The 26,834-nt window shown below is 46.6% G+C and overlaps 1 protein-coding gene and 1 non-coding gene across 3 annotated transcripts in view; one reads left to right on the plus strand and one right to left on the minus strand.

The window, feature by feature from the left end:
• CDH13 (cadherin 13) overlaps window positions 1–26,834 on the plus strand; it is a 1,090,774-nt gene that overhangs the window by 629,353 nt on the left and 434,587 nt on the right. The gene's annotated exons all lie outside the window — the stretch shown is intronic.
• On the minus strand, window positions 7,925–8,042 carry LOC142432946 (small nucleolar RNA SNORA61). Its single transcript, XR_012781023.1, has one exon. It is a non-coding gene; the product is annotated as a small nucleolar RNA SNORA61 (small nucleolar RNA).

The raw sequence follows: 26,834 nt of genomic DNA on the forward strand, positions 1-26,834 counted from the left end.
TGAAACTCATCTGTCCAAAGCCAAGAGGCCATCTCCCTCCTGTTTGATGTCGCGGCTCCTCCAAGGGCAGCGCGTGCTCCCCGGGGCCACGTGGCCTGAGGTGTCTGTGACAGATGGGGCCAGGACCGGCGGGAATGCGCACAGCCACTTGCTATTATCTTTAATGAAAAATTCTGAGGATGGAGGAAAACTGACTATTGAGAAGATGGAGAACCCTCGGTCGGCAGCCAATTGGCCAGGTGGGGGTGTCTTTGGTGTGTGTCAGCAGAAGCTGTGTGGTCCTGACCATGTGCTTGGGCATGAAAGAGGGAAGTGGAGACCGTCCAGAGTACGGGGCGCCTTGCCTTCATCCCCAACTTTAGACCAAGGTTGGCTGCAGAGCGCATATTTATATTTGCATATGAAAATGAGAGCTGCATCCCCAAATGCCTTGCCCACCGATGCGAGATGGTCTGCCTAACTCACCAAGCAGCTGTCGGGTTGAGTCGAACTGCCCTGTCGCATGCCTAGGCTGTCCTTTTGACGGCTGCTGGTTGCCTGTTCTTTTCTTCTATGGAGTGGCTGGTGGACTGGTGGCAGTTCAGTCGCTTAACCGTGGTTCTACTAGCGCTCCCTTTCTGCTCCAGTGTGGCTGTTTGTTGTTGGGTGCCATCTAGTCAGCCGTGGCTCACAGTGACCCTGTGCACAGCCGAAGGAACTCTACCCGGTCCTGAGCCATCCTCGCCGTGGTTGGTGGAGCGCGTTGCTGCAGTCACCGTCCATCCAGCTTGCTGAGGATCTTCCTCTTGTTCACCTTCTCCTTGAGCAGGCATGGTGGCCTTCTCCAGGGACCGGTCTCTCCTAATAACCTGTCCAAAGTGTGTGAGAGAGAGTCTCGCCACCCGCGCTCCCAAGGAGCTTTCTGGCTGCACGTCTTTCCAAGACAGATTTAGCAGATCTCCTGGGAGTCGGCAGGACTCAACCAATGCTGGCATTTTAAAAATTGTCACCTCAGCTCAACCTTCCAGGTTACAAGAGGACTTTAGGGGCAACCTTTCCAAACACTGCAGACCCCTGGCCTCTCTGAAGAGGAGATCATCTGTGCCCTCGAGCTGCCCGTAGGTTGTCCTGGGCTCCCCGGGAGCTCCTCAGGCAAGCCCTATGTTTTCGAGTCCATGGTGGCCCTGAGATGTCATGCTCCCTGACTCTTCTTATCCCCACAGCTGCTTCATCCCTCCCGCTTGTATCTCAGGGGAAGCTCAAGTGTTGCTACTGGGGTCCCAGTCCGTACACGCCTGGGTTGATTCCAGGCAGACTGTGTTTAAACGTCTCTCTGAAATCAGCAGATGGGTGCAGACAAGTTTTCTCCATAATACCTTTGCCTTCGCCTCCCCAGGGTGCTTTCAACAACTGGTCCAATCCCCTGGCTTCCAAAAATACCTGCTTCAAAAGTTAAATTCAAGGTAGAGGTCAGCTCAGAAGGTTCTAGTGACCGTTCATTGGGATTCCCAAGGAGTCCTCTTGGTAGATTTTCTGGAAGGGCACTGATGATCATTGGAGTTTAATCGGAAGACATTGGAAGGAAATGGAAAACTGCACTGGGGAGAAAAGACGAGGGAAGTTTCGTGCATGGTTTTCTTTGTCTCCCCACCATGACAATGCATTTGCTCATTCTTTGAATATAGCGAGCGCCTCCCGGTGACAACTTTGTTGTAAAGTCTTACCCCATCCACCCCCCAGCCCTGGTCCTGTGCCTCTGACATCTTTTGGTTCCCCAAATTCAAAGGAAGTTTAGAGGAACACCGCTTGAGCCCCCTGAGGATGTGAAAGGTGCCGTGTTGACTCAGTGTAGATCAAAGAGCGCAGAATTCATTGGGAGGGGGATGGTTAGAAAGATAGACTGGGCATTCAGAAGGGTGTAGGCCTGGGTGGAGTGGATGGTAAGCATTAACTTCACATTCTGGTGTTTTTGGTTAAGAATGGTGCCTATGATTTTGTAGCAATACCTTTTGGCTTACCCTCCTATGTTGGGAGTCAGAAAGCAGACAAAGGTCACGCACTGGAAGCTTCTGGCCTAGTAGGAAGGTAAACATTGAACAAGCGATAATGAATGTGATGAGGGCGTTGGAGGGATGAGTGAGATGCTCCGTCCGAGTGCAGCATGTCAGGTCCTCACCAAGTCGGAGGGAGAGGAAGACATTTCTGAAGAAGTGGCAATTGATTCTTCTTCCTCAAGGGTGGCTAAGAAGAGGGTGGTGCTTTGCAGGGAAAGGGACAGAATGCGCCAAGGGGAAGAGAAGGGCAAGTAAGAAACAAAGCGCTGCCCTGCTAGAGTTCAAGTTGATCCGGGATTTTGTTGAGTAGAATTGTGGGGGCGCAGAAATGCATAAAGGAACATTCAAGCAGCTCTCAAGGGATGAGAGACAAGGACACTGGCCACGTCCTCCACACCTCCCATTTCCTCAACTGTTGGGCCCAGTTCATTCCCTCCATCTCATCCGGGTTCCATGACCTGAGAAGTTTGCAAAATAAAATATTGCAGGCGTAGGTGCTCTGGGAGTCTGTGAAGAATAGGAATCCAAGGAGTCCTCACACCAGCGATGCTCTGAAAGCTGTGCTCGTCCGAACTCTCCATTAAATATGGGAGGAGATTAAGGGACCAAGCACACATCGGTGGCTGCTTGGGGAGTGTTTCTGAAATTGTACTAACAGCTTTCATTAAATGAATGACAACACTGGTGTATCCAAAAAGCCTAGTTCCACAGGCGTAGCCACAGTTGGAATGTTAAACAAGCAAAAAAAAAAAAGCAGCAGCATTTTAGGGCTAATATTTTCAACTGCAGGAGTCAAAAATGTGCATCTCATTTGAAATTTCCCAACGCCAACAAAACTTGCTGCTTCAACAGACCTGGTTTCTGCATCTTCAGATGGCATCTTAGGTTAAATCTTAGGCTTCTGTGTGTGAGGTTAGCAGTTCGATGTCAACGGCAACATCGCAGGAGAAGGGCGAGGATCTCTACGGTAAAGGCAGCATCAGAAACCCACGGAAGCAGTTCCACCCTGTCCTGTAGGATGCCTATGAGTTGGAAGTGAGTCGATGGCTGTGAGTTTCCTAATCCTGTGGTTTTTAACCACCTCAGGATTGGCCTCTGGTTTGGGCGACCCCAAGTACAACATAACCAAACGCTGCCTGTCCTGGTGAGGTTAGGGTTCCATGCAGGGTAGGGACCTGCAGAGTCTGCTGTCCCAAAGCCCCGGGACCCAGGGAGGTTCTATCGGCTCATCTTCAGAAGTAGCCTCATCACCAAGACCTCCTTCCTGGGGCTTCCTTCCTCTGGAATGAGTCCTGTGGAAAGCCAGCCACCGTCTGAGCAACACACGAGCCTTTCCTGGCAGCTGCTCTTGCTGCGCGTTCACACGTCCCATAAAAAACAGACGTCGTCCGAGATGCTCAGGGTTGGTTGGCAAGCTTCAGTTAAAAAAAAAAATTCCAGCGCGACTTTTGTATTGAAGAGAACGTTAGAGAAGCAGCACTTAGCATCACGCCTGCCACGCGCCCTTCTGGAACCATGGGCCGGACTCTGACGTGTCCAGCACACAGACAATGCGCAGCTCCACCATTGCAAAACCATTACCTCCAGGAGGACGCCTGCCACTCAGAGACATTAATTTAACATGACACCAACAGGGGTGTTTATATGTGCTTGCAGTGGTGTCAAACATCCGGCTCTAATTGAGTTAATTAAAAGTTAATGGCACAGAGCGCACCACGGTGCTATAAATGACAGGCACGTGATCGGTCCTCGTGCCCGCTCGCTTGAATAAAGCTTGCACATTCCCCTTCTGAGCGGCTCATTCCACATGACGGCCTCTCCTCTTTGAAGAGGGTGAGGTCTGTTCTATTGGGCGCAGAAACAAAGGGGCCAAGGAAAGATTAAAGGAGGCCCTGGGTCACAGCTACCCTCCTTAATTGCCAGCCTTGTACTTCCATCTTGATGGGAAGGGAGAAAGCCTGCACTTCCAGTCAGGCATGCTGGTGGTCCAATGGTTACAAGCAGGGCAGTGAACTGCAAGGTCGGCTGTTCCAGACAGCCAGGCTCTCTTTGGGATAAAGTTGAGGCTTTCTACTCCTGCAAAGAGTAGGGCCCATTTTCCTCTGCCCTAGAGGGTCGCCATGAGTGAGAATCAACTCGACGGCAGTGAGATTGAAGTTAGGACCAAGGGGGCACCGAGAGGAAATGAAATGCCTGTGCTGCCCACGGTGGCTTGGTTGGTGATGGAAAGTGGTGCGGAGGTTCGTGAGGGTACATATAGACAGTTGGTGGCAGAATGGGAGTCAAACCAGAGGGCCTGCCAGATGAGTCTCTTTTCTCATCTTGCAGATGGGAATAACAAGTGTCTGAAAAATCTCAAAAACATAATGCTCAGTGAAAGGTACCCACCATGCAAGGTCACATATTACCACACGATGCCAGTCTCCTGCAATGCCCAGAACAGGTAAAGCTATACACACCAAAAATAGGTTAGGCATTGCCAAGGGCTTGGTGGGATGAAGAATAATGGCAAAGGGGCACAGGTTGCCTTTGGGGGCAATAGATAGGTTTTGGAACTGGTTTGCAGTGATGGTTGCACATTTGTCATATGCTGGATACCCCTGAATGGTGTGTTTTTAAAGGGGGTTCAATTTCTGTGTTATGGCTTTCACTTTAATTGCAAATAATCACATGCATGACATAGGCTGCTGGCTTCTCCAGAGGAAATGGGAGAGTATCTGTGAGCCAGGCACGTCGGGCTGGGCATGTCCAGAGGCCTCCTTTCCGGTTGGGCAAAGCTGATGAATCTGTCTTCATCGCTTACCGAAAAGAAAACTCCAGGCAGAGCTTGTACCCAGTTCCTTTCTCGGCATCTTTGTGTGGGAGCCAGTCATGTCCGGGTATTTGTTGTTATCTATTGGACCAGCGGGTAGATTTATGGTATAAATGCATCCCCCAAAAGGAATATGCAACACATAATTCTACCCTAAGTACAAGCAAGAGGTGCACACGAAAACTGCTGACACTGGATAAGACAAATTCGTACAGCCAAGGGCTTGGTCTTGAATCCTGGCTGAGGAATATCACATCGAGCTTGACCCATTCCCCAAGCCTCCTCGCACCGAAACAAGGAGGGGAATACAACTTTCTTTGTTCTTGTGCTTCCTGTGTTACCAACGACCTCATCCCTTCAGAGGAAAGAAGCAGACTTCTTTGGGCCTAAATCCTAAAGAGAATTTGTGACGGAGTCCTGTAGAACACAGTAAACATATTTTGTGAGCAAGTTTAACAGTTAAACAGAGGGGAGTGCTGCAGTTTCAATGGTGTCACCTGCACAATATGTGTTGGGATCATAATCCTGTACAGTGAAGGAGCCTGGTTAGGAGTTTGGTTAGGCATTGGGCTGATCACCTCAAGGTTGACAGTTCAGAGCCGTTGGCCACTCTACAGTAGGAGGAGGAGGAAGTGGTATACGCCCATGAATAATTACAGCCTCAGAGACCCAACGTTGTATCACTGTGTGGCATGGTGGATGACGTGTTGGGATACTAATCGTAAGGCCAGTGATCCTAAAACACCCTGTGCTCCTCGGGAGAAAGACCCTGATTTCTTCTCATGTAAAGAGTTAGAGCCTCGAAAGCCTCTGTGGGCAGCTCTGCACTCTCCTGCAGAGCCACTCCAAGTTAGAATCGGCTTGATGGCAGTGAGCATTTCTTGAGTCAAAGTCAGCTCCATAGCAGTGGGTTTATGCTTCTAAATGTGATCTTATTCTGAAATAGGGTTTTGATTCTTAGGTGAATTTGATTATATTGAAGTAAACAACCCCCTGACACTGGCTTCTTTCTGACTTCTGTTGTTGTGATTGTTGTTGTTGGGTATCATCAAGTCCGTTCCCACTCAGAGTGACACTTTGTACAATAAAGCAAATCACAACCGAGTCCTATGCCCGGCTCATGGTTGGCCTTGTGTTTGAGTCCATTACCACTGTGGCAATCCATCTTGCCCAGGTTGTCCTCTTTCTTGCTGTTCCCCTACTTCACCAAGCACGGTGCCCTTCTCCAGGGACTTGTCTCTCCTGAACTCATGTCCAGAGTCCTCAAAGGCTCACCATCCTTGCCTCTTGCTTCTAAGAAGCCCTATGACCGTACTTCTTTCGAGACACATTTTGCCTTTTGGTTTTCAATATTGGTCTCCAGCACCATAATTCAAATGCATTGATTCTTCTTCTGTCTTCCTTATTCAACGTCCAACTTTCTCTTGCCTATGAGGTGATTGAAAATGACACCAAGGGTCCAAGTAAAAAGAAAATGTTTTTAAAATGATGGCAACAATTGTCCAAATGTGCTTGACAAATGGATGGGTGGATGGATGGATGGATGGATGGTGATAAGAGTTATACGAGCCCCCAGTAAAATGATTTTTTTTTAAGAAAATACCATGGCTTGGGTCAGGCATATCTTAGTCCTCAAAGTTAGCACCCTTGCTTTTCAGTACTTGAAAGAGGTCATGTGCATCAGACTGACTGGGTGCAGTGGGTGGTTTGATCTCTTGACTGCTGCTTTGATTGTGGATCCAACTAACAGAAGGCTTAAACTACAGAAACCATCATTAGGAGCACACACAGGGAGATTTTGCTTGAGATCATCCAGCAACAGTTGCTGCAGCAGCACCTTAAACGGGAGCTGCCAGAGGTCCCCGCTGGATTCAAAAGAGGACACAGAACAAGGAATATCATTGCTGATAGATCCTGGCTGAAAGCCAAGAATATCAGAAAGCTGTGTGCTTGTGTTTTGTTAACTCTCCTAAGGCTTTTAACTGGGGAGAGCTTAAAGAAGGGGGTGAATCCAGAACACCAGAACACCACATGCAGAACCTGTACATGCAATGAGAGGCAGGTGTGGGGAGAGAACAAGAGCATACTGCATGCCCTTGTTGAGAACCAGGAACGGTGTCCACCAGGGCTGTATCCTCTGACCAACCTCACGCAAGCTGTGTGCCGGGCAAATAACCAGAGAATCTGGGTCGTCAGCCTGAAGAAAGGCTTTTAAACAACCTTCAGTGTGCGGATGACACAACCCTGCTTGCTGAACGTGGAGGAAGATTTGAAACACTTGCGGATGAAGATCAAGGATTTCATGCAGCCTACAGTATGGACTTCCTCAATGTAAAGACAACCAACATCCTTACCACTGGACCAGTCAGTAGGCAACGTGATGTTAAGTGGAGAAAGGATTGAAGCTGTTAAGGATGTTGTCATGCTCGGATCCACAATTCTGACTTACAGCAACCTTCATACAGAACTATCAGTCTTTACATTTATGGAGTTGCTAATGGCTCTGTCCTTCCTCAAAAGAGGTCTGTTGCAATCCCCAGCTTTTACTGTGAATTTCTATTTTCACTCCGGTTAATGTTTGACTAACACCTTTTGGTGATCTATCCTTGGGTGCATAATATGTACAATGGCTGTGTCGTCTTATTTAAGTGGTCCTTTAATCATTATATAATGCCCGTCCAGACTCTACTTACTAATTTTGGTTGTCATTGCCCTGGTATGTTTTTTCCATCCTCTGGTGCACTCTTTCTGAGCTCTCCTTTCTAAGGCAGCATTGCATTTCTCTGCAAGCTGCTCGCTGGGCTCTTTCGCTTTTGTTGTGGAAAGTGAGAGCGTGTTCTATCTTGGTGATCTTGTTTTGGGGTCTGTCCTAGTTAGTTTTGTTACGTTGAGTTGATAACTTCTCAGCCTTCATGATATGACCACATTTTTCTGCTCCCTACCCCCCCCCCCCAAATCTGACCATTTTCTCTTGTGGATTGCTTAGCTTCATATTTTTCCTCATTGTTTCTCTAATACAATTGGCATCAAGGGATATTGACTCTGTTTTCTAGTTATTCTACCCTCTCTATATATTTTACCCTGTTTGAAGCTATCCCAAGCTCCACGAACAGAGGGGCAGATTCAGTGTTTCTTTCCCTCCTTCCATGACCACCCAGCCCAGTGTTTTGATCCGATGGGAAAGGGAACTGGAGGGCTATTCCACGTCTTTGTCCTTGCTACGTTAGCTACGGTTTTGAGGTTTTAGTGTCAACCTTCTGGACTTCTAGCTGCTGTTTTGGAATGGTTTCTCTGCTCACTTTATTGTGTTCTTGTGTTGTTTTCCTGAGCTCTTCTCACGTTTGATCTGTGTTTTCCTTGCTCTCTTGGACGGCCCTGTGTGTGTGCTTTTTTAACTCATTGTCAGAAAGTCCCATGGGATGTCCTTCCTCGGAAAGTTTTCCTGTTTTGTTTTGTTTGGGTCCCTTGCTTTAGTCATCTTATCCTGTTTATTTGTGTGACTTGAAGTTGTCTGTTGTTTCCAAGACAACTTGGAATTGTTCAAAGACATTGTTATTGTCTTTTTTTTGCGGATTGTGATGCTGGTTTGTTTTGCCAGGTTTTTTGGTTTTGTTTTGCTATAACCAGGCAGGCGAGGCAAACATGGTTTCTGGTTTGCTGGCACAGTGCCCACCACCTGTCTCTAGGTGAATGAGGAAGTGGATGGGTGAGGGTTTATTAGTCACATACAGCAGTCAAAGGAAGTCTTGGTGACTCTTGGTCATCATCTACTACCCTCTGCCAAAGACCCAGGGGGGTGGGGGCAGATGGTGGGACGGCAGATGGCAGGGTGGCAGGTACAGCCGCTAGCAGAGTAGCTTTCACTGCCTCCCGCTGGCTCTGCCCTATCTGAGTGTCTGGTATTCTTGCTCACTGTGCTGCCCTTCCCTGCCTTAGACCTAGTTCGTGCTCAGCTCACCTTGCTTCGCTCTGGATTCGTCTACATTCTCTTTTTGTCTTATTGTGAACAATACTGTGCAGACCTAATTCACTACGCTCATGAGATGGGAGGCTATTCAGCATCTGTTCTCTTCTGTTCTATTATTTAAAATGCTGGCCATAACCTATCAATTGATTTCATGATCTGAAAATGAATTGTGACTCCCAGGTTAAGAAACGCTGATCCAAGATGTTAGGCAAGACCATATTTCTACAGAAGCACTTAAGAGGAGGGGCAGGAAAGACAGGAAAGAGTGGGCCTAGGTGTCCAGGGGCCTGGAAGTAATTAATTTTTTTATTAATATCTATTTCTCATCCTTCACTGTCTCTTCTTCGGCCAAGTCAGTTGTGCTTCGGCCAGCATCCCAAGAGGGACATCTCTGGAGGCAGCCACCAGCCTGTGGTCAAGCTTCCTCTCCAGAGGCGTGCTTCTAACAGTTGGATGTGCATCCGACTTTCCCAGAATCTGAGTGGGTGTCTCCCTGACCTAGGACCATGTTAGCAGAAATACCACAGTGGGGTGGGTGACTTTAGAGAACACTGATATATTTTCTCACCATGTCGGAGCCTACGAGTCTAAATCAGGATGCGGGCCCAGTTGCTTCCTTCCCCAGACACACCTTGGTTTCTAATGATCCTCTTACTGCTTCTGTTTTCCTGTTTCTGTTTCGGCTGCTCTTAAATAGCTCAGAAGTGAGTAGGGTTAGAATCCACCCTGCCACGGCATGACCCCAAAAGATGGATTGGCTCCACACTATTAGAGGGCACTGTGGGAAGCTGACTGCACGGCATGTGAATCATCCAGAGGGAGCGGACAAGAGCCCGGCATGTTTCTCACTGGGACATAATTCAGCCCATACCAGTGAGTCTGGTGGGATTTCAGTATTCATCCCAAGCAGCTCTCCACTGCCTCAAGGGCTGCTGGTCCACGAGCCACACTGTGACTAATAAGAAAATAGCTATTTTAATGAAAAACATTTTTTAAAGACAAAACGTTTTATTTCCAACCTGCCCCCACTCAGCCCTATCCATTTAAGTTGCCTTGTCTACATCTATCAAAGTTTCTTTAAAAAACCATAGCTAGCTCCTAGAACTGAAATAAAACTGGTCAGCTCCAGCTCAGAGAGGACGTGCAGCTGGACAGCTCTGGACTCAATAGCAGAAACTGAGGGAGAGCTCTTTCTCAGCGGCTGTTGGAATTGACCAGCACACAGGCGTCCCGGGAGTATAGTCGTTACACGCTGGCCTGCTAACCATAAGGTCACCAGTTTGAGACCACCAGGCAGTGGCTCCCTGGGAGAAGGTGAGGTTTTCTATTCCCATAAAGCATTGCAGTCTTGGAACCCCCAGGGGCTGTTCTACCCTGTCCTCTGGGGTCACAGTGAGTGAGAGTGAACTTGAGAAGAATGGGAGCATGCATGCGGACAGCTCCACGTGAAATGCTCACCTTCCCACAGCAGAGCCAGGTCAGGTGTCTGACTCAGACACATCACCGCGTGAGGAGCGCTGTTTGTTGTTCTGATGCTAATCAGCTCCCACTGAATCTTACCAACTGAGACATCCTGGGAAGAACAGCCCGAGTGATGGCCTTCCACCAATCAGCTGATGAGTCACCAGGAGTCCTAAAGCCCCAGGCAGAGGCAGCATTTCATTCCATTGAGCATGGGCTCACTATGAGTCAGGGGCCCAAAGGCAACGACGGTCACGCCTTTGGTCCTTGAAGTAATGATCCAAATTTCAGGGGAGAGTCTAAATGACCTAGCCTGGGTGATCAGCTGACCCACCTCGACCTCCTTACAATGGAGAGTGCTCAAGAGTTCATTGTCATCAGACCCAGCAACTAAACATAGGATTGTTCAAATTCCAAATGATGCTGAGAGAGCGAGCGAGAGAGGTGGTGGTTGCTGAGTGCCAGCGCTCTGCCAGTCTCATCACACTATGCTAACGTAATCCTCACCATAAGCCCAGGCTCCAAAGTGAGGACCTGATGCCAGGGGTTTAGGTGGAGAGCAAATGTTTTGAGAATGATGAGGGCAATGAATGTAAAAATTTGCTTTACACAATTAATGTATGTGTGCATTGTGATAAGAGTTGTATGAGGCCCTAATAAAACGATTAAAAAATAAGCCCATGGTCCCCCACAGAGAGCAATCATGTTCCCAAGGGATGTTTGGCAATTTCGGAAACCTGTCTGGTTGTCAGAACTGGGGACACTACTGGCTTCTAATCAACAGAGGCCAGAGATGCTGGCAAACGCGCTATGACGCACAGGACAGCCCTCGCATAGCATAGAATTATCCACTCCAAATTGTCAGCAGCGCTGAAGTCTAGAAACCCTGCAAGAATAGGCCTACTACATGGCGGTGACTGCACCCTCCTCCTCATTTCACAGGCAGCTGAAAGTTAGCTCAGAGCCACAAGGACAGAAAGGAAGCCGGTGACAGAGCCGGATTCTGGACCCCGGTCCAGGTGGTGTTTGGACACAGTGACTCCCTGTACTTTTGCAAAGTCACCTCTCTCCCACACCTGCGAAAGGCGCACGCATACAGAAATCTGATAAGCCTGCCCCCACACGTGTCAGCCCCCCACCCCTTTGCTATCAGATCTCTTGTGTTCTATTCTGAAGCTGCTCCAACCTACCAGTTTTTAATTTCCTGCCAGCGCGTGTGAAACCTGTGAGCGCTGAGGTTACCTGGGACAGCTGTCTTCACGCTGGTGCAGAGAAGTTACCCAGTGATTAATAGGCAAGGAGCTTCCGGAAGCATCCAAGTGGAAGGTATTCAACTGGCTCATTCTCTTTTAATATTAAGACATATAAATGGAAAATAGCAGGGTAGCAGTAGGCACCCTACTGGAAGCCCGGAGGTGAATATAGATAGCCCCATGTGACCCACCTCCCCATGGTACCCCTCCCCCTGCTTACCTGGGGGTTAATGGACGCCCTCCCTTCATTTCCCCGTGGGGATGAGAGCATTAAGTCTGCAGGGCTGTGAGAGAAGCAATGTGCAGGCGACCTGACATAAAGAACCTCTTTCCCACGCCGTCTCTCCTAAAATGCATTGTCAATTAATGTAGAATTTCAGGGGGTATTTTGTATCAAAAGAGGGAATTTTCCTTCCTTTCAAATATTGTATGAAGCAGGTGAAGATCCTGGGGCGTTTCTGAAGAGACTGTCAGCCACCGGAAACAAGAACTTGTTCTGTCCATTGAGACCCGACTGTTCTCGGTGATCCGGCAACAGTCTCCTCCCAGAGGGTCCAATCTTCACTTCAGGAAGAACTATCCAAAATAATTTTTTAATAAATATGGAACAAAAATATTGTGGACTCTCAAGTGTTGGTGCTAGGAATGGGTTCTCTGAGCCATCCACAAATCGGCTGAGTACATGACCTGGAAGGCTGTGTTAGAGAAAGATCCATGATTCTTATTAGTGGATGTCTCAAAAATATTTGGGGTGCTCCAGGGAATACTAAAAATAGACTTTGGAACCAGGGCTTGGCACCCCATCAGACTGGACCAGAAAACATTTCGAAAGGCCAACAAACAGCCCTTACTAACTACTAGCTTTTCTTTCTTCTTCTTCTTGTTGTTATTTTGGGATTTTTTTGTCATTGGTTTGTTATTGCTATTGTTTTGTTGTATATTGTTGCTTGGTTTTGCTCTGTCTTGTTTTTGTGCATGTTATTATCTCTGCAGGTCTTTCTAAATAAGATAGGCTGGATGAACAATCTGGAGAAGAAAACAATGGGACTGACAGTTCCGGGGCAGCATGGGAGATGGGGTGGGGGTGGGGAGGAAGTGGTGTTAACAAACTCGGGGACAAGCTGAACAACAAGTGATCCAAATCAGTGGTGAGGAGGCTATAGGAGGCCTGGTAGGGTGTGATCAAGGGTAATGTAACCTAGAGGAATTACTGAAACCCAAATGAAGGCTGAGCATGATATTGCGACAAGAGGAAAGTCAAAGGAAATAGAGGAAAGAACTAGGAGGCAAAGGGCATTTATAGAGGTCTAAATAAAGGCATGTACATATGTAAATATATTTATATATGAGGATGGGGAAATAGATCTATGTGCACATATTTATAGGTTTAGTATTAAGGTAGCAGATGGGCATTAGGCCTCCACTCAAGTACTCCCTCAATGCAAGAATTCCTTGTTCTATTAAACTGGCATTCCATTATGCTCACCTTCCTGACAAGATCGCTGAAGACAAAGCGGGTGCATAAGCAAATGTGGTGAAGAAAGCTGATGGAGCCCAGCTGTCAAAAGATATAGCATCTGGGGTCTTAAAGACTTGAAGGTAAACAAATGGCCCTCTAGCTGAGGAGCAACAAAGCCCACATGGAAGAAGCACATCAGCCTGTGAGGTCACAAGGTGCCAGAGGAATAAGTTATCAGGCATCAAAGAAAAAAAAATCATATCATTGTGTGCTCACCTCCCCGATATGATTGCTGAAGAAAAGTGGGTACATAAGCAAATGTGGTGAAGAAAGCTGACGGTGCCCTGCTATCAAAAGATATAGTGTCTGGGGTCTTAAAGGCGTGAAGGTAAACAAGCAGCCATCTAGCTCAGAAGCAACAAAGCCCACATGGAGGAAGCACACCAGTCTGTGTGATCATGAGCTGTTGAAGGGATGAGGTATCAGGTATCAAAGAACAAGACATCATATCATTGTGAATGAGGGGGGATGCTGAGTGGGGACCCAAAACCCATCTGTAGGCAACTGGACATCCCCTTACGGAGGGTCACGGATAGGAGACGAGCCAGTCAGGGTGCAGTGTATCAATGATGAAACGTACAATTTTCCTCTAGTTCCTAAATGCTTTCTCCCCTCCACCACTTTCATGATCCCAATTCTACCTTACAAATCTGGCTAGACCAGAGGATGAACTCTGGTACAGATAGGAACGGGAAATACAGGGAATCCAGGGCAGATGATCCTTTCAGGACCATTGGTGAGAGTGGCGATACCAGTAGGATCTAGGGAGGGTTGGGTAGAAAGGTGGAACCGATTACAAGGATCTATATATAACCTTCTCCCTGGGGAATGGACAACAGAAAAGTGGGTGAAGGGAGACATTGGATAGTGTAGATATAACAAAATAATAATTTATAAATTATCAAAGGTTCATGAGGGAGGGGCGTGCAGGGGGAGGGAGGAAATGTGGAGTTGATGCCAGGGGCTTACGTGGAGAGCAAATATTTTGAGAATGATGAGGGTAATGAGTGTACACATGTGCTTTACACAATTTGATGTATATATGGATTGTGATGAGTGTGTAAACCCCCAATAAAATGATTAAAAATATATTTGGGGTGCTTCCTACAAACTTCTTTTATTTTTATCCCCCCTCTGTTTCAAAATTGCTCTCCAATCATTTTAATAGTGTCTCCTTGGACTGCTAATTGAGTAAAGGTTTTGCTAATGAGCAGCCTAAACTCATTAGGCTTCAATGTAATTATATTTTAAGCCAGTCAGCTAAGATGATACTACATTGTCTGTTGTCCTTCGGGCTTGATAAGGAATGAGGGTACATTCTTTAAACTTGGCATTCCAAGCACTTGGTGTGCCATCTGGCATATGGTAGGTATCAATAGCAGATTCTCAAGTAAGTGAATATAATGTAAAAAGTGGGTAAAAATACCAAAGGAGGGAATGATCGATGGCTGGATGTGATTCTCCTGGAAAAACTAGGCATGTCATGGTTACAGAATCTTCCAGGGGCAGAATCTTCCTAGTGGTAATGTAGGTAAAATGCTGTTGAGTGAGCATTTGCATTCAGCCCACCAGCTGCTCTGCAGGAGAAGAGGAGAGTGTTTGCCACTGTAAAGAGGGTCAAAATACGCTGACATGCTGGGAAATATGACGAGGCAGTTCTCCCTTGTCCTGTTGAGCCCGTGCGAGTCAGAATTGACCCAGCAGTTAATGCGTTTAATGAACTGTAGATTTGCTTTTCCTAGGAATTCAGTGGTAGGAGCGTTTTCCCAAGCTCTTGGATGGGACATTATTTGCATAAATTACTATCCCAGCGTTTTGCAGCAAGCATTGCCTTGCTTGAGATGGTTTTCCAGTTTGCCCTCCAGTCAGTCGGATAAATGGATGACAGCAACTTCTCATATTCCTGAAGAGCAAGACAATGAATGCTATTTATTATTAATGGTTTTTTCTTCTGTGTATGTCATTGAATTCTATGCCAGACATTCCAACAGTGTGATGGAATTCCTGTTGGTGTCTTCTACTCTGGCGACAATTCTACTTACTCCAGTTCAGTCTCAAAGACCTTTGCTGTAAGATTGCCCTTTATCCACTTGGGCATCCTCTCGGGCTCTTTCATGTTGGGTCTTCTCTTTCTTAGGCCTCTTCTGTCCACCTTTTCTTTCTTCTCCCTCTGATGAACTCTAGAGGGTCAGTCTCTTGAACTCTCTCTTTCTGCCTCAGGCCTGCAAGGTAATTGATGCTAGAATTCTAGGTTGGATAAGTTTTCCTGTTAGAACATTGAAGAATTTACCCACCCTGAATTGTTCTTTCTCTTGAGGCTTTTCGGGTGAACTGGGTGAAAGATTTCAGAGCAGATCGTGAGTTGTCTGCCCAGGAATTCTTATACGTGTGTTGCATCTCATTCACTGCAATCCCCTGGCTGTCCATCGCTTACCCCAGGCCATCCGTTTCCTGCTTGTATTCCTGCTTTTTCTTCCTAACTCTTCTGAACTTTGAACTTGCTGTAAATGCTGCCTTTTCATCTCAAATGGTTGGCTTTTCAATGGTTGTATAGCCCCTTAATGTTGTTGTACCACTATAGACCTATCATGTGCCTGAAAATGGACCCCTGAGGCGTGTTCCCTTTCAGGCCTGATGGCTGACTGAGGGCCATACTTTCAGGAGTCCACCGCTCTCTGTTTGACACCAGTACACCAGGTGTCTTTTATGATCATCAGTTTTGCTCCACATTTCCCCCTACTCTATGCATGTGAGCCCTGGCAGAGCAGTCAGCAGTGGTAGCCGGGCACCATCCAGTTCTTCTGATCTCAGGCTTGTGGAATCCTTGGCTTGTAGAATCTACCATTGTTCTTGTGAGAGGGCTGCTGTCATTCTGATTTTCAAATCATTCTTGGATTTCTTTTCCCCTGTGTCTCTAATATTTGATGTGTTTTCTCCCATTTGTACTGAGCATCCCACAGGTCCTTTTCATCCATAAACACATCTTTTTATTAAGATCATTTTATTGGGGGTTCATGCAACTCTTGTTACAATTCATACATCAACTGTATCTGACATATTTGTACATATACTGCATCATTCTTTTCTAGACATTTACTTTCCATTGAGCCCTTGGGATCAGCTTCTCTCCCACCCCCACCCCCAACCCTCATGGCCCCTTGATAGATTATAGATTGTTAATTATTTTCAAATCTCACACCGACCACTGCCTCCCTTCCCCTCTGGTTTCTGTTGTTCTTCCCTCCAGTTGGGGGGGTGTGGTTATGTGCCATTCCTTGCAATCAGTGCCCCTCCCTCTCCACTTCTCTCCAACCCTTCCCCCTACCCTTTTGGTATCTTTATTCCAATTCCTGTTCCTGGGTTCCATGTGTTGTGAGTTTTATCTCTTGCATATACCTATGTACATGCTCCCGTCTAGTCCAGAGTGGGAAATGGCACTGGGGTCTTGATAGTGGGGGGTGAGGAGGCCTCAATGGATCAGAGGTATACTACGTGATCCATTGGTGCTCTACTGCACCATGGTTGACTCAACCCCTCGCTGCAACCCTCTGTGGTGGGATGTTCCACTACCCACAGAGGGGTTTGGGGTCTCTGCTCCCGCCTCCTTCCATTCTCACCAATGCATTTTTGTTTGTTTGCTTACTGTTTGTTGTGACTCTTCTGATGCCCATTGTCTGGTCTTGATGAGACCTTATGATAGCACCATTTGGTGTGCTTCTTCCGTATGGACTTGTTGCTTCACTGTTAGATGGCTGCTTATTTAACTTCAAGCTTTTAAGAACCCAGACACTATATATTTTATTAGCCAGGCACTAACCTCTGTCTTTACCATATCTGCTTATGCACCCATCTTGTCTTCAGCGATCATGTAGAGGGGTGAAGGGTGAGCATCACAGAATGCCAATTTGTTAGAACAAAGTGTTCTTGTATTGAGGTAAGGTATGAGCCCAGGCCCAATGGCCACCTGTAGCCTCAATGTATTTCCTTAAAAGTATATGTACATAGGTCAATACCTATTGTTATAGATTTGTGTATTTATATAAGTGCACACTTCTGTTAATCTCCCTATCCATGCCTTTGCTTCCTCTTGCTTGCCTCAGTTTTCTTTTCCCTCCTCCAGTCCTGCCATCACGCACGTTCCCCCTTCTTCCACCTCTTAGTGCTACCTCTCCACTAGCTTGGTGTTGCTCTAATACAACTCTCTACCCTCTCCTAGATGCTGGTTCTGCTTCCTTAGTTTTTCCCCTGTCCATAATGCCGTCCGCTCACCACACCCTTCTCCCCACCTCCTTCTTCCCCCTCTACCTTCTGGCGCCATTGACCCCATTGCCTTCTCCCTGAACTTTCCTCCCATGTCTAGCCCATATAATTAGGCAAACCAGCAATGTCCTAGTCCAAACAATACAAAAACATACCGTTGAAAAAGGAAAAGGAGAGAGGAAAGGATGAGGAAAAAAGAAAGAAACCCCTACATAGGTCCAGGTCTGTTTGCTGGCCCCCCAGGAGCTCCTCCCCTCTGGTCCTGGGGGAGTTCTGGAGACTGCCCCTTCTCACCTGAAGTCCATTCTTGGGGCTCCTCAGGAGCTCTGTGGATCAGCTTTACAGATCTGCTATGCTCCATTCCCACACTGTCTCTTGTCCCCATTATTGTCCCTGTCACCATATGCTCCAGTTAGGGGACAACATGTTTTGAGTTTTTGGTAGTCCCACAGTCCTCTCTGCACCTCAGCAGCTCCATGCAGGGACCTCGTCCTCTGGGCTTGGCGTACCCATATGGAGTCTAGGCCGACTGCCCCTTTCTCTTGTTCCTTCTTGGTTTGCTGCCATCTGGGTATGGTAGGTCAGTTCTTTTCCCCCACCAGAAGGTCTAGTGTCGTTCTCTGTGGCACACACGTCCAGGCAGGGGTCAGGCTGGTTCTGGTCGGGAAGGCCCTGTAGTCCAGTCTTTCCATGCATTTCTCCGCGTGCTACATGGCCCTTCTGCTTTGGCGAGCCTTGGTGGGGTCCATATGCATGTTCCAGTTCTGTGGAGACACAACCAATACTCTCCCCCTGGGTGGGTCAGTGCCCTGTTCCCCCCATATCATCATCTCAGTTCCTCCCCACCCCCATTCTCCCTCCTCCTTTCCCCTTCTTTATTTTGGGCTCACATGTACCTCCCTGCTTTGGTCTGACTTCCCCCTGACTTCCCGCCTATGCTTCCATTTGTATATTGTGAGGTAAGGATCTTTTCTTCTATTCCTGCTGTGCTGATTGTACTTACCTCGGGAGACTCATGTTATACTTGTCCCTTTGAGCTTGGCTTACCTCGCTGAACATAATTCCTTCCAACTCTTCCCATGAAATGACATGTTTCAGGTGATCGTCCATGCTTTTCAGTGCTGCATAGTTCTCCCTGGTGTGTGTGTATGTGCCAGAGTTTACTAATCCACTCATCTATTGATGGAAATTTAGGTTGTTTCTAACTCTTTGTGGTTGTGAATTGTGCCGCAATAAACATTGGAGTACAGACAACTGGTCGTGTTTTATTTCTTATCTCCTCTGGGAATATGACCAGTAGAGGGGTGGCTGGGTCATAAGGTAGATCAATTTCCATTTTCTTTAAATATCCCCAGATCACTTTCCACAGTGGCTGTACAAATCTACACGACCACCAGCAGTGGAAGAGAGTTCCTATTTCACCACAGCCCCTCCAACATTTGTTGCTCTCTGATTTTCTGGTTTGGGCTAACCTCAGGGGTGTTAGCTAGTATCTCATGGGTGTTTTAATTTGCATTTCTCTTATGGCTAATGAACTGGAACACTTTCTCATGTGTTTTTTGGCTATGTGGGTTTCCTCAATAGTGAAATTTCTTTTCAGTTCTTTTACCCACTTCCTCATGAGGTTAACTGCTTTCTTCTTTTTGCAGGCTAAGAGGGTATTGTAGATTTTAATAATAAGCCCTTTGTCCCATGTGTCATTACTAAAAAACCTTTCCCAGTCTGTGGGTTGCCTTGTTACCCTCTTTAGAGGTGCACAGGTTCTTTATTCTTATTTAATCCCATTTGTCGATTTCCAGTTCACCTGTGTGTGTTCCCTTCCCTATTGTGGTGAGCCTGTGGTCTTAGGACAATGATCTTAGGCTAGTCCTGATTTTTTACATATTTTTCCATCCATATTCCATTTCCTTTCTCACTTAACCGTTCATCAAGCATTGGGATCTTGATGGTGATTTTTCATTTTTCTTACCCTATTATTTTGGTAGATGATACCCAGGATGGAGGACTCTATAGAGACAATGACTAGACTATGGGTTTCGGGGTGGAGGGGGGCAGTAGGGTGGGGAAGGGAGAGCTGATGTCAAGCAGTACAAGAAGGAAAATGTTTGGAAACAGACAGTGGTAGCAATTGTACAACTCTGTTCAGTTGTGGGATGATTGAATTGGGGGATTGAATTGTGGGGTGGTATGATGTTTGGATTAGGTCATAATAAAATGGTTTGAAGGAATAAAATACTTTATAGTTATTTATCCACCTATATCTTTGGACCCTTCTGTTGCGTCAGTATTGTTTTCTTCTGTCTTTGCTATCATTATTTTAGTTACCAATATTCTCCTCTTACTTTCTAAATGTTCTTTAAAAATATCTATAGCAATATTCCTTGGTTTGTGGAAGTGACGCCGCCTCTCATCTCTTCAAGGATGTTAAGTACCTGCTTTTGTTTTCATCCGTCTTCTCTATTGTGTCTACATGTCCTTTTGGGTTTGTTTTTGTTTATGTCGTGCTAGAAGACTCATTAAAATGTTTGTTGAGCCTGGGCAGGTCATCACCCCATGGAAAATGTAATGCAACGCTCTGTAGAAGCTCAGCACTTGCATATCAACTGACGAGTCTCAAGATAGACAGTAGCGGCCAGGAGCTGCCATTGACCCATATCTGCCTCATGTAAATGACCTACACCTGTCCAGAGAAGAAGTCTATAAACTTTGTGGTGGGAATGAGTCTACCTGCCAGCTCGACAGGTGTCAGAGGTGTGTGGAGTTCCTTTCTCTGTAGAATCTCCTCATAGCCCTCTCAGTGCAGCCTCATCCTTATGTCTCCATGTTCTTGGTCTTATTGGTTCACACCCTTCAGAGACGAATATGCCTTCTCTGCTTATCAAGGTTGGGAGAAAGGAAATGTATGTAACCATATACACTGGTGAAGAGTACAGAACGTACCATGGAATCCCCAGGACACAAACAACTCAGTCTTGGAAGAAGTACAGCCACAATGCTCCTTAGAAGCAAGGATGGGGAGACTTTTTCTCACATAGTTTACACGTGTGATCAGGAGACACCAGTCCCTGGAGAAGGATATCATGCTTGGTACAGAGGCAGTGAAAGAGAGGAAGGTCCTCAACAAGATGGATTGACCTAGTTGTTATATCCATGGGCTCCTACATAAGAATGATTGTGAGGATGGCACGGCACTGGGCAGTGTTTGTTCTGTTGTGCATAGGGTCACTGTAAGTCAGGACCGACTTCAAGACGCCCAACAACAAGAACAACCACATACACCTATTTCAAACAGCACTTGAGTTATCTATCAGCCCCACCTTATTAACTCAGCCTGCGGAGTTTCCTGGTGCTTTCAATTTGTTAGCCTCTCCTGGGTGTCCAGGGTCAATCTGCTCTATTATTGGATTCCTTCTCCTTGGAGTCTTAGCTTGAAGCTGTTGCTGTCCTGCTAAGTCAATTAGTCCCAGCAGAGCTAATATTTTCTGTATTCCAAAATGTATTGTTGTAGCTTGTCTGTTGATGACCCGCTTCCCATGCTCTACACGGTTATGGATTTTTTTGCCTGTTTCGTTCCTGAAATAATATTTTGGAAGCATTTCAGAAGGGAACAAAGAGAACCACCAATCAAGTAGCCACGTTTAACTTGGCCACTGGTTGAGATTTTGAGAGTATTTTATGTTACTCAATGTATTTTAATTTTGTGTGGTCAGTGTGATGGCATTTCATCATATAGTTTTGAATGTTAAATCGCACAGTCTGGACCCTGGAGTGACAACAGGGAACAGAACAGACAAGGCCCCAGATTTCAGGGAGTTACCTTCTGAGAGGTTCTTTGCCTACCAAAGCACGTCTTGACATCTTAGGTAATCTTGATTTTTTTTTCTCCTTATTTCTCTGTCTCCACATACTTTAATTTTCACATCTAGTTATTACTGGAGGAAGATCTAAGATCTGAAAGCCTGCCTCTTCAATAGAAATCTAAACAGCGTTCTTTAAGGCTGTTGAAAAGAGAAAGGCAATTATCATATGTGTATATAAGAACATAAGTAAGCATTCAACTAATATTTATCTGGAATCATATTGATTACTCTATACCATGTCCCTCTGCACCCCTTTGTGCTGTACTGGATGTGTCACATACATTATCTTACACCATCCTAAAATAACCCTCATAGTTCAGATGAGAGGATATAGTTGTGGAGATAAAGCCAACATCCAAACAACCCAAACCCAAACTGATTGCCATCAAGTTAATTCTAACTCTGATAGACCCTATAGGACTAGAATTGCTCCCTAGGCTTTCTGAGACGATAAATCTTTACAGGACAAGCAGCCTCATCTTTCCTCTGTGGGGTGGCTGGTGGATTTAAACTGCTGATCTTGCCATTAGCAGCCTGACATTTAGCCCACCCTACAACCAGGGGTCCTTTTAAGGTCACCTAGCTGGTAACCAATCAGATCTCTCTGACTTACTTACCCTCACACACCACCTTCTCTGTCAGAAGCCATCCCTACCCAAGAACAGAGGTTGTCATGGATTCATGCTCTCACCTGGAGCCAGGGCCATAACACCTCGCATGGACATATGTGCCTTGTGATTAATGTGCCTTCCATTTCCAATGGCCGAGAAAGTTAACTGAATTTATTATTCAGTGAAAATTAACGTTATCGGTTAATGGGAGCTGATGGGAGTTATGGCCTCACCATAAAGTCCATGCCATTGTGTTCTTCAGCGTGGAGTCCTTCTCCAGGAAATGGCCTTTGTTAGGTGGTCTTCCCTCTCAACAGTCCAGGGAACATCTAAGAATGGACTAGGAACTTCACCCTTTGCCAAGCCCCTTACCTCCAGACAAAGAAGTCCAAGTGAGGGAAACTTACACAGCAAACCTTATTCTCCTTATGATTATTAAAGTTCCCTGCATCCAAAACACCACCTGTGACCTCATCCATGATGGCTTCTTTGAGTCATCTCTCTCACCCACTTCCAGGTATTCCCACTACTAGTCCTTCAGCTAGAAGCTCAACCTCTTTGTTTCCTTATGTTACGTTGTTGGACCTCGATCGATAAGGCCAGCATTCTGAAACCCCCACTCACTCCCAGGGGAAAGATGCGGCTTTCTACTCCTGAAAGGAGGTAAAATCTCCGAAACCCACAGAGGCAGGTCTGCCCTGTCCTATAGGGTCTCCATGAGTCAGAATCAACTCAATGGTAGTGGGTCTGGTTTTGTGGATTCTCTCTCTAAGGAGCCCTGGTAGTGTAATGGTTAGTGCTCTTAACTGCCAACCAAATGGCTGGTGACTGAGAGCCACTGGATACTCTGCTGGAGAAAGATAGAGTAGTGTGCCCCTGTGACAAGGGCAGCCTCAAAACCCCTATGGGGCAGTGCTACTCTGCCGTACAGGTCATTGTGAGCTGAACTCAACTCCATGGCACTGTGTGATCTGTGCTCAGCTTGCAATTGACAGCGTCTGAGAGGGCTGTTGCTCCAGAACTCTTTGTCCACTTGAGCACCTGGATCTGCCAACCCTGCTTGATCCTGTGTGAGGGCCTTCAAAGTTCACGGACAAGTAGAATGAAAGAATAACGGAATTTTCCCCATGAACTTCAGGAGGCCCTTGGCATCAGAGGTTGGAGTGAAGCCCAGCCTTAAAGTCAGGATTAGCGTGTCATAATGTTTGTGGATGCAAGTAACAAACAACCCCAATTCAACTGATGGAAACAATGCCTTTGGTGTAACAATGCGTTGATGAAAACATGCATTCAGCACGTGAGCATCACCAGCCTGGAAGTGCAGGGAAGCTCCAGAGGTGACGGTTGACGCACCACCTGCCCAGCATCACACGTGGGTTATTCCCTTCTTGCTGCTTTGACGCTACTGACCTGCTAGTTTCTGCTTAGATGGCTCTCTCCACATGTACAGAAAGGCTGTGAGCTACAAGTGCCGCTAGCAGGCATCGCAGCTCGAGGTTGACAGGAGAGAGCATCTCAAAGAAGAAGAAGTGCATCTCTCCCTTTAGGTCTCTCTCATCAGCATTTCCCCCAGACGCCCCTGTCCTCAGCCTATGTGCTCTTGCACCCCTTTGATCACACCACTCAATCACAGGGAGGGGAGATGAGCTAACCGTGACAGTAGAATAATCAAGATTTATCTTGGAGTCTAGATATGAGTGTCAGAAGGGGGGATGCCCACATACACGTGGTTCTCTGCCAGCGAGGCAGAAGATGGTGGCAGAGGATTTAAAGTAAAGACTGAAAATTTGGGGAGGGGGATGTCTGTGCTTGCATCACCTCAACTCCCTACCTACCTGAATCTTGCCAGCACAGATGATCTTGGCGCCAAGTCACGATATAGTACAAGGCAATGAAAATGGAATGACCATAAGGCATGGCTCCTGTCCATGAGAAATCAAACTCACTGCCATTGAGTCAATGCCCACTCAGAGCTACCCTATAGGACAGAGTAGAACTTCCCTGGGTGTTTCCTAGATGACAATTGTGTACAGGACTAGAAAGCTTAGTCTTTCTCCTGAGGTGCGGCTAGTGGTCTCAAACTGCTGACCTTCAGTTAGCAGGCCAACACATGAAACCAAAATTGTTCTTGGTCTTCTCCAGAAAATGAAGTTGGTGACTCTTCCTTCCCAGGGCTATTTAGAAAGGTTTACATTCACAGAAAAAATGGTGGAGATGTACATCTGCATTGTCATCAAGCTGGCTCTATGAAACTCAACACACTAACATCCAGTTGATTCCAGCGCAGAACAACCCTAGAGGAAAGAGCCGAACTGCCCAACAGGGTCTCCAAGGCCATTTGTTTCATGGAAGGAGAGGCCCCCGTCACTCTCCTTCCAGAGCTGGTGGGATGGAACTGCTGAGTTCATAGTCAAGCACTGAACCAGGATTCCATAGTTGCAGATACACATATAGATGCACAGGCCTACTTTCATGTCAGATATGCATACGTGTGTGTGTGTGTGTGTGTGTGTGTGTGTGTGGCTTAGTGGTTGTGGGTTGGGCAGCTTACTGCAGGGTCAGCACTTTGAAACTACCAGCCACTCTGTGGAAGAAAGACAGGGTTTCTTCAGCCAGTACAAAGTTAGTCTCCAAAACTCAAAGGGGCAGTTCTACCACATCCTATAGGGTGATTGTTTCCACATCCACTCAATGGCAGTGAGTCTGGTTGTCACGTCGGTAATTATGCGTATGTGTCAACCTGCACAGCCACGTCTACCTTGTATGTAACCTGCATGTAACCTGTTGGGCAGAATTAGGAGTGCCTTGGGAGCACACATGAGAGCCCCACTGCTCAGTAGCTCATTATGCGTGGCTTGGGGACCACTGAGTGGATGTAGAGCATCTTGGCTTGGCTACAGACACAAAATTACCTGGTTGGCTCAGGGGCACCATGGCAGGCAACCACAGCTATTCGCACAGCCCCTCATCTTTTGCCAAACTACAGCTTCCGTAATCTGATGGGTATTGTTTTTTCTGATTTGTGAATTTATCCCTGCGAATTGGATGATGAAAACCTTCCAGATCTCACTGCAGAGCCTATGGAACCTGGCACTTCCTGGGATGCAGTGATGACAGGAACTGAAATAGACCTCTGTCTGTGCGTGTGGCACTGAACATCTCCATCATCTTCCTAGGCAGAGACAACCATCCTAGTGGAAAACACTGGATGTGTTGGGTGAGGCTGGTGCGCTCTAGTCTGCGAGTCACCGGTGCATGTAACAAGGTGGCAGCTGGAAGCTGTGCATTGGTTCACCGGAAAAGAGTGACTGAGAACACAGCGGCAAGGTCCCTCCAGTTCTTGGGCTCTGTGGTAACCAGCTGTCACAGCAGAGGTATTGTGAATAATAAATGAAGTTATGCATAATGGAATGTCTTCTGTGAAAGAGAGAAAGATCTGCTGACCACAGAGGATTGGCGGGAGTGATGGGTGACGGCAAATCATTTTATACATAGTCTGTATCTAGCTAAGCACAGTGGTGTGACCTAGTCTATGATCCATGGCCAACCCCTGTCCCCCTGGCCCATGCTTTCCACCGCCATGTACGTAGCCCCAGCTAGATACCTCAGACCGGTCTCCCACTGCGCCGCTCCCTCACTGCTCCGGAGACTTTGTCCACTTGACTCTCACTCAATCCCCTCTGTGTTCTTTGGAGGGTCTGGTCTGGCTTGTTCAGCCTGGGTCTTTAAACCTCCCACAAACCATTTCTATGCTAAGTTAAGCAGAATTGATTGAGGCTGAATTTACTCGGTCCTTTGAAATGGTTCTATTATTTCGAATGCACAAAAATAATGTACTACACCTCCTGAGAAATATATCTTCTGCAACATTTTCATTAATCTCTTTATTAAACTAAACGGGTTTCTCTTTGGAAATTAATTACTGAAGTAGTATTGAGAATTTTAATTTCCACAATCTACCAGTGAGAGATACTGCTGTTTCTTTATACACTGTTACACAGCAGGGCAATAATCTATTGAAATAAGCCCGAAAAGGGGGCAGCTGGTAATTAAAACAGTATAACACAAGTGTTTGATGACTCTCTTAGTGCTAAAATGGCCCTGTCATGCTGGGTCTGGATGGAGTAAAATGCATATGTAGGAAACCACTCTATATGGAGAAGTCGACAGACAGGTTTTACAGTTAGGGACGGGGTCTGTGCTTCATGGCAATACTGTGCCCACAAGGAAATAGGGCTTGGGCTTGACAGCTCCGAGTTACGACCACTGCTGTAGAGTGGGAAGCTCCCCCACTGGGAAATTTGAAATATTTAAACTGTGCAGTAGGGAGAAAGCATTATGGTGGATGCCAGTGTCCATGTGCAAGGGTTTGGGTGCATGCACGGCACAAATGTGCCAGAGCCAGGCCACATATAAGTGCAAACTCGGTGTGCAGAAAGACACTCATTCATGCAGATTGAACACTTAATAATTCCCCCTCATGCTCAGAGGTGCTTCAGATTTACCAAGGCACGTTCGTATCTATCATCTTCTACCCTCCCGGGTGTGTTTTCTCATGATAAGAATTATTGACACACCATTTACATTTATGGATTTGCTTCTTTTGCTTGCACCAAATGCAACTTTCACAGATGCTGTGTTTTGCTTTTCTGCTTGGGCCTCACCTCTTTACCCCCTTCCTCTTCCTCCTCTTTTTCCTTCTTTTCTCCCCTTTCCTCTTTCCTCTCTTTCCCTCCTCCTCCTCCCACTCCTCCTCTTCCTCCTCCCTCACTCTCTATCCCCCTTTCTCTCACACCCACAGCCACACATCTAGAATTATACCGTTCCCTGTGCCTGACTCTCTGTCCACAGTCTCACTATACCATAAATCAACTTTCCCCCCATTAACTCCCTTAATTCAAAAGCAGATCTGAATCCACCTCTACCCGATGTTTGAAGGAGGCAGACTAGAAAGGTCTGGCAGGGTATCCTGGTCATATGAGGAGGTCAAACCCCCCCCCCTAGATTTCAGCCCCCCAAAAGCTATGTATTCAAATTTTTTTTTTTTACAAAAACAAC

This window comes from Tenrec ecaudatus, chromosome 18 (assembly GCF_050624435.1).
Source record: "Tenrec ecaudatus isolate mTenEca1 chromosome 18, mTenEca1.hap1, whole genome shotgun sequence".
In the NCBI taxonomy this organism is placed as follows: domain Eukaryota; kingdom Metazoa; phylum Chordata; class Mammalia; order Afrosoricida; family Tenrecidae; genus Tenrec; species Tenrec ecaudatus.